The 6,000-nt window shown below is 37.4% G+C and overlaps 1 pseudogene; it reads right to left on the bottom strand.

Annotated features, from left to right (window-relative positions):
• Positions 1-4,104: 4,104 nt before the first annotated feature.
• LOC112586184 overlaps positions 4,105-6,000 on the bottom strand; it is a 32,987-nt pseudogene continuing 31,091 nt past the window's right edge.

The following is a 6,000-nucleotide window of genomic DNA, read 5'->3' as shown; positions in this document are numbered from 1 at the left end:
TATGGGGGGAGGTGATTCACCGTCTTCTTATTCCACCATCTTAATCCAATCCTGTACCATAAATTTAATTCCTACAACTTTAATAGGAAATGTTGTTATTTTCATTTACATTTGAAACATGTTATATTTAAAAATACATCATGTATATGGGAAGACTAAAATTATTGTGGAAATTTTCCTATGCATTTAAATGATAATAGTTAATGCAAATTGCATTTCACTCTATACAGCAATTATTTTTACTGCTTAACAATGTTAGCACATTCAGCCTTTCATCAACCTCATGAGTTAGTTAATACCAATTGTGTGCATAGCGCTGTTGTGTCTAACTCTCTGGGACCTCATGGACTGTAGCTCACCAGGCTCCTCTGTCCATGGAATTTTCCAGGCAAGGAAACAGAGGGGGTTGTTATTTCCTCCTCCAGGGGATCTTCCTGATTCAGGGATAGAACCCGTGTCTCCTGCACGGGCAGGTGAATTCTTTAGTGCTGCACCAAATGGGAGACTCAGTTAACACAACTACCTAATCTGTATTTCACTGAACAGCTGAAATAATGTCATTGATTAACTTGCCCACCCCACATAACTCTGTAATAGTTTTGCAGGGACTTAAATTTTGGCTATCTGTGTTCCAAGTGCAACCTCTAAATCATTATGGTATGGTGGTGGCTCCCCATTCTGAGTTACAGTTATTTTCAAAATGTAACATTGACTGTTATATTTTAATTGTAATATTATGACAAAAGTATAATTATTGTCTCTGTTATCTGTTAGTATGTATAATTTACCCTTAAATATACTGGCTTCAGTCAGTTCAGTTCGGTTCAGTCACTCAGTCGTGTCTGACTCTTGGCGACCCCATGAATCGCAGCACACCAGGCCTCCCTGTCCATTACCAACTCCTAGAGTTCACTCAGACTCACGTCCATTGAGTCAGTGATGCTATCCAGCCATCTCATCCTCTGTCTTTCCCTTCTCCTCCTGCCCACAATCCCTCCCAGCATCTGAGTCTTTTCCAATGAGTCAACTCTTCACATGAGGTGGCCAAAGTACTGGAGTTTGAGCTTTAGCATCATTCCTTCCAAAGAAATCCCAGGGCTGATCTCCTTCAGAATGGACTGGTTGGATCTCCTTGCAGTCCAAGGGACTCTCAAGAGTCTTCTCCAACACCACAGTTCAAAAGCATCAATTCTTCAGCACTCAGTCTTCTTCACAGTCCAAGTTTCACACCCATACATGACCACTGGAAAAACCATAGCCTTGACTAGACGGACCTTTGTTGGAAAAGTAATGTCTCTGCTTTTCAATATGCTATCTAGGTTGGTCATAACTTTTCATACTGGCTTAGAACAACAATAATCATTTTATCTCTCATAGTTAGTTGTGGATGTTGGCTGGGTTTGGCTAAGTGATGCTTTTACATCATGACTCAGATGGTTAGAGTCTTGTGATGATGGGTTGTAATCATCTGAAGGACGTAGCAGGTAATTGATTTGGGAAAAGTCAAACTGGTGGAAGCCTGGAACTATTGGGACTTCTTAGGCATATCTATGTCTCTCTTCACAAAATGGTCATTTATCATGGAAACTTTGGGTATGAGGAGTAGGGAGATAGAGAAGTGAGAAAGAGAGAGATGAAGATTAACAGACATAGACATAAAGATAGAGACAGAAAGAAAAATGGAGACAGAATGTGTTGTATTTCATAACTGAGCCATGGAAGTTAAGCTGAAACATTTGTGAGAGAGCAACCAGACTTAACTAAAGTTCAAAAGAGAGGAAATTACTCAATGGGAGAGCTGTCATAGTACTTGCAGTTGTGTCTCAAAAGCACTACAAATCAAAGTATAGATGTACACCAGCAGAAGTCCCTAAGCTATTGAAAAATTCATTAAATATTGATGCTTAAACCACAGTAATGAAATTTTTGTGAGTTAAGATTTTACAACTATTGACATTGTAAATACAATGTGGCAATATATTTATTTATAATACTTAAAACATAAAATAGGTGTCCTAAAAAAGGCCCTAATTTGATATTTATATTATCCCAAATTTCCAGTCATTTTAATTTTTGAATGAAACTAATACATTGATAACATGATATTAGAATCTTAGGAGTTAATATCATGAATTAAATATGTTGATTTCACCAATTATTTTTAAAGTCACATAATTAATTATGAATGTCAAATAATGAAATTTAGAGAATAAAAATTTAAATTCCCATCATTGGAAATTCAGTATATTCTTTAAGATCATTTCCTCTGTGGTTATATAAATTTACATAAATTTAATTTTATTTCCAAAGGAGAGTGTCATGCTTAGGCTATGTAATTCCTAGTACTTGTTTTTTATCTAGTAATGTGACATGGAGAGCACTCAACAGTATTTCCTATAATCTACCTGTTTACTCCAGTGACCATATCACTCATGCATACCTATGCTGTAGGTTTGTACACTGACAGCCACTTAAGTGCTAGTGGAAGTATTCAGAATATAATGATGACCATACACAAGTCTTTCTGCCTGACAGATAACTAGATATAGACTCATAAAAATACCATATATTAATGCTTATTTATGGAGTCTAGAAAAATGGTCCTGATGAACCTACAGGGAAGGAATAGACGTGCAAACATAGAGAACAGACATACAAATAGGGAAGAAGAAAGGGAGTAAGTTCAGAGAGTAGCACTGACATGTTTAGACTGCGCATGTGTGCTCAGTCACTTAACATGCCCCTCTTTGTGACTCCATGGACTGTAGCCCACCAGGCTCCTCTGTCCATGGGATTTTCCAGGCAGAAGTACTAGAATGGGTTTTCATTTGCTACTCCAGGGGTCTTCCCAACCTAGAGATTGAATCTGCATCTCCTGCATTGGCAGGCAGATTCTTTACGACTGTGTCAACTGGGAATCCCATATATACACTACCATGTGTAAACTAGATAGGGGCAGAAAACTGCTGTAAACACAGGGAGCTAAACTTGGTGATCTTGGAGGGGTGGGATCTAGAGTGGTGGAGTCAGGGGATGGGATGAAGGCTCACAAGGGAGGGGATATATGTATACCAATAGTTGATTCATGACATGGTAGAGCAGACACTAACAAACTGAAAAGCAAATATATTCCAATAAAAAATAGCAAAAAAGAAAAAGGAAAAAAAGGATCCATTTCCAGAGAAATAGTTCTACCATAATATTTGTTCTACAAATCACTTGTAGGAAAATAACTAATTGACTTAATTTGCATTTCTGAAAACATGAGTGGCCTTTGTCAGTTTTTAGAGGTCATTGGTCATTTCACTCCTGTCAATTTCTTGTTCATATTCTTTATTTATTTCCGTATTGGACTGTTTGACTTTTTGTTGGGGATTTGTAGTGGTTCTCACGGTACAATGACTACTGATCCTTTTTAGGTTGCCTGTGTTGCAGGATAGATTTAAGGAAGAATAGTTAAGCCTACTGGCCTTCCTAGGTGGCACAGTGGTAAAGAATCTGTCTGCAACGTAGGAGACACTGGTTCAATCCCTGGATTGGGAGGATCCCCTGGAGTAAGAAATGGCAATCCACTGCAGTATTCCTGCCTGGATAATTCCACTGACAGAGGAATCTGACAGGCTATAGTCCACGGGGTCCCAAAAGATTTGGACAAGACTTAGCGACTAAAGAACAACATAATAGGAGGCAGGTATCAGCTACTATATTTCTAATTCCACAAATATTCCACTGGGAAATGAGTTATAACCTGGATGAAGGCAAATGGCTCACCATGGTTTTAGATAAGAAGTGATGCTGAGGCACACTGATGCACAGTAATAACCAAGAAGTTTTAGAGGTCTTAAAAATGAAACAAAATTGTGAAATTTTAAACACAATTCCAATTATTGAACAGATTCTGTAGCAAGATAAAGCTACACTATTCTGCACCAAAGTAAAGATAAAATACTTTAAATATCTGCAAAGTAATATGGATATTATAAATAGACTTCTCATTGTTCTTGTGTCTATTCATAACATGTAAAACACTAGCATATTCAAAGATATTTCTTTTCAGTATAACTTTTGAGTTAAAATAATAAATTTCAATATGTACCCATATAGTTTCATGTTTATTTTATTTTTCATGAGCTTTTCTCTTGGCATGACATATTTCAACTCTTATACAGAAAATCCCTTGAAAACAAACTTTAATCTGAGATGCTGAATTGTGAAAAGCCATTTTGTCACAGGAGGACAGGATCCTTATCATAACTCCTTCTTGTTGGATGAGTTCCATCCATGGAGTAAACTTGCTACAGTTCTCAGATACAGATACTCCCTTTTCTCCTTCTTTCCTGTTTTAGCAAACTTCCATAAACAAACCAGACAACACTTTGTGATGACAAATACAACAGTTGCCACACAGGCCAGCAGGAACCCAATCATGTCCAGAGAGTGGAAATAGTACCAGGTGAGGTCCTGGGTGACTGGCCTCAGGTACTTGGCTCCTTTGTGGCATGTGGCAAACTCAATCCAGAAGACTGTTCAGTTCAGGGGCCTTACAGGCTGATCATGGTGAATTCTTGATAGCCTCATAGCATTTTCTTTCTATCTAAAGAAGTACAAAGATACAAACATTGAAAGGAAGCTACTTTGCTTAAGTATACCAATGGCATAGATGGTTTTCAAAGAGTCATACAAATTATTCAAAGTAAATGTCATACAGTTACAGAAAAGTGAAAGTGAAAGTTGTTCATTCCTGTCCAGCTGTTTGTGACCCCATGGACTGTACAGTCTATGGAATTCTCCAAACCAGAAAACTGAAGTGAGTAGCCTTTCCCTTCTTCCAGGGGATCTTCCCAACCCAGGGATTGAATCCAGGTACTCTGGCATTGCAGGCAGATTCTTTACCAGCTGAGCCACAAGGGAAGCTACAATTACAGAAGTAGTAGTCTATTTTTAGTTGGGTTCTCATTGAAAGTTTGATTTTAAGTTGAAATTTTATGATTGACAGTTATTTAAAAATTGAAAATGGAAGGTCAGGTGGGAAACTACAATCTTTTCTACCATAGGAATTGTATGGTATTCTAAACCATTCTAAGCCATTCTAAACACTGTAAGTTGGATAGTTGAAAGGCGAGTTCAGGATGATGTACTTCTGGTAGTATGATAAAACAGAGTAATATTGTAATAAAAAATGAAATGACTCCTAACCAGTCCAGGTGCTTTGACTCTTCTCCATTCCACCATCTATTTTCTACCAGTGGACAAAGTTATTTTTTGGAGATACCTATTAGGTTATTACATCTCTCTACTCAAAATTTCTGTCTGTCTTCTTAACACATTTAGAATAAAACCCAAATCTGTTCTTTGGTCCATAGTATCCTACATGCTCAGACCCCTGGTAATCTCTTCCTTGATCACTTTGTTCAGGCACTCTGTTGTAGGCACATTGGCCTTCTAGCTGTTTCTTGATGTTGCAAATGTTTTCTTACCTTAGCACCTTTGAACTTGCAGTCCCTTTTGTTCTTCTGGAACATTCTTCTCCACAATACCCTGGAGCTTGTTTCAGGTTTTTGATTGAAGACTTTGTCTCAGTATTATGTTCAGAGTGGCAGGTGTCTTTTCTTGATCACATTAAGATAGTAGTCAACGGCAATTCTTCCATTGTTTTTGTTTGTTTCTTAATTTGTTTATTTTGCTATTTACTCTCTAGACATTTTAAAATTTGTTATATATTCTAAAATAAACCCTTACGTATGAAGCATGCATGAAAGCTGCACAATTTCAATTAAACAGCTCAAAACTCAAATAAGCTAGAAAATCATCACCAAGTGAAACACAAATATAACTCCTACCCAGATCAGGCTGTAGAGTGTTATAAACTCCTGATAGGCATTCCTTCCTTGTGGAAGCTTCCAGTCACTTCTCTCTTCCCCAGATTAAGTACTAGACTGACCTCTAACACTGTACAATGATTTAACTTGTGTACATATTGGAATCACATGGTATGTAGTT

Source organism: Bubalus bubalis, chromosome 7 (genome assembly GCF_019923935.1).
Source record: "Bubalus bubalis isolate 160015118507 breed Murrah chromosome 7, NDDB_SH_1, whole genome shotgun sequence".
Lineage (NCBI taxonomy): Eukaryota > Metazoa > Chordata > Mammalia > Artiodactyla > Bovidae > Bubalus > Bubalus bubalis.
The sequence above is the reverse complement of the archived record's forward strand: the minus strand, read 5'-3'. Positions and strand labels throughout refer to the sequence as shown.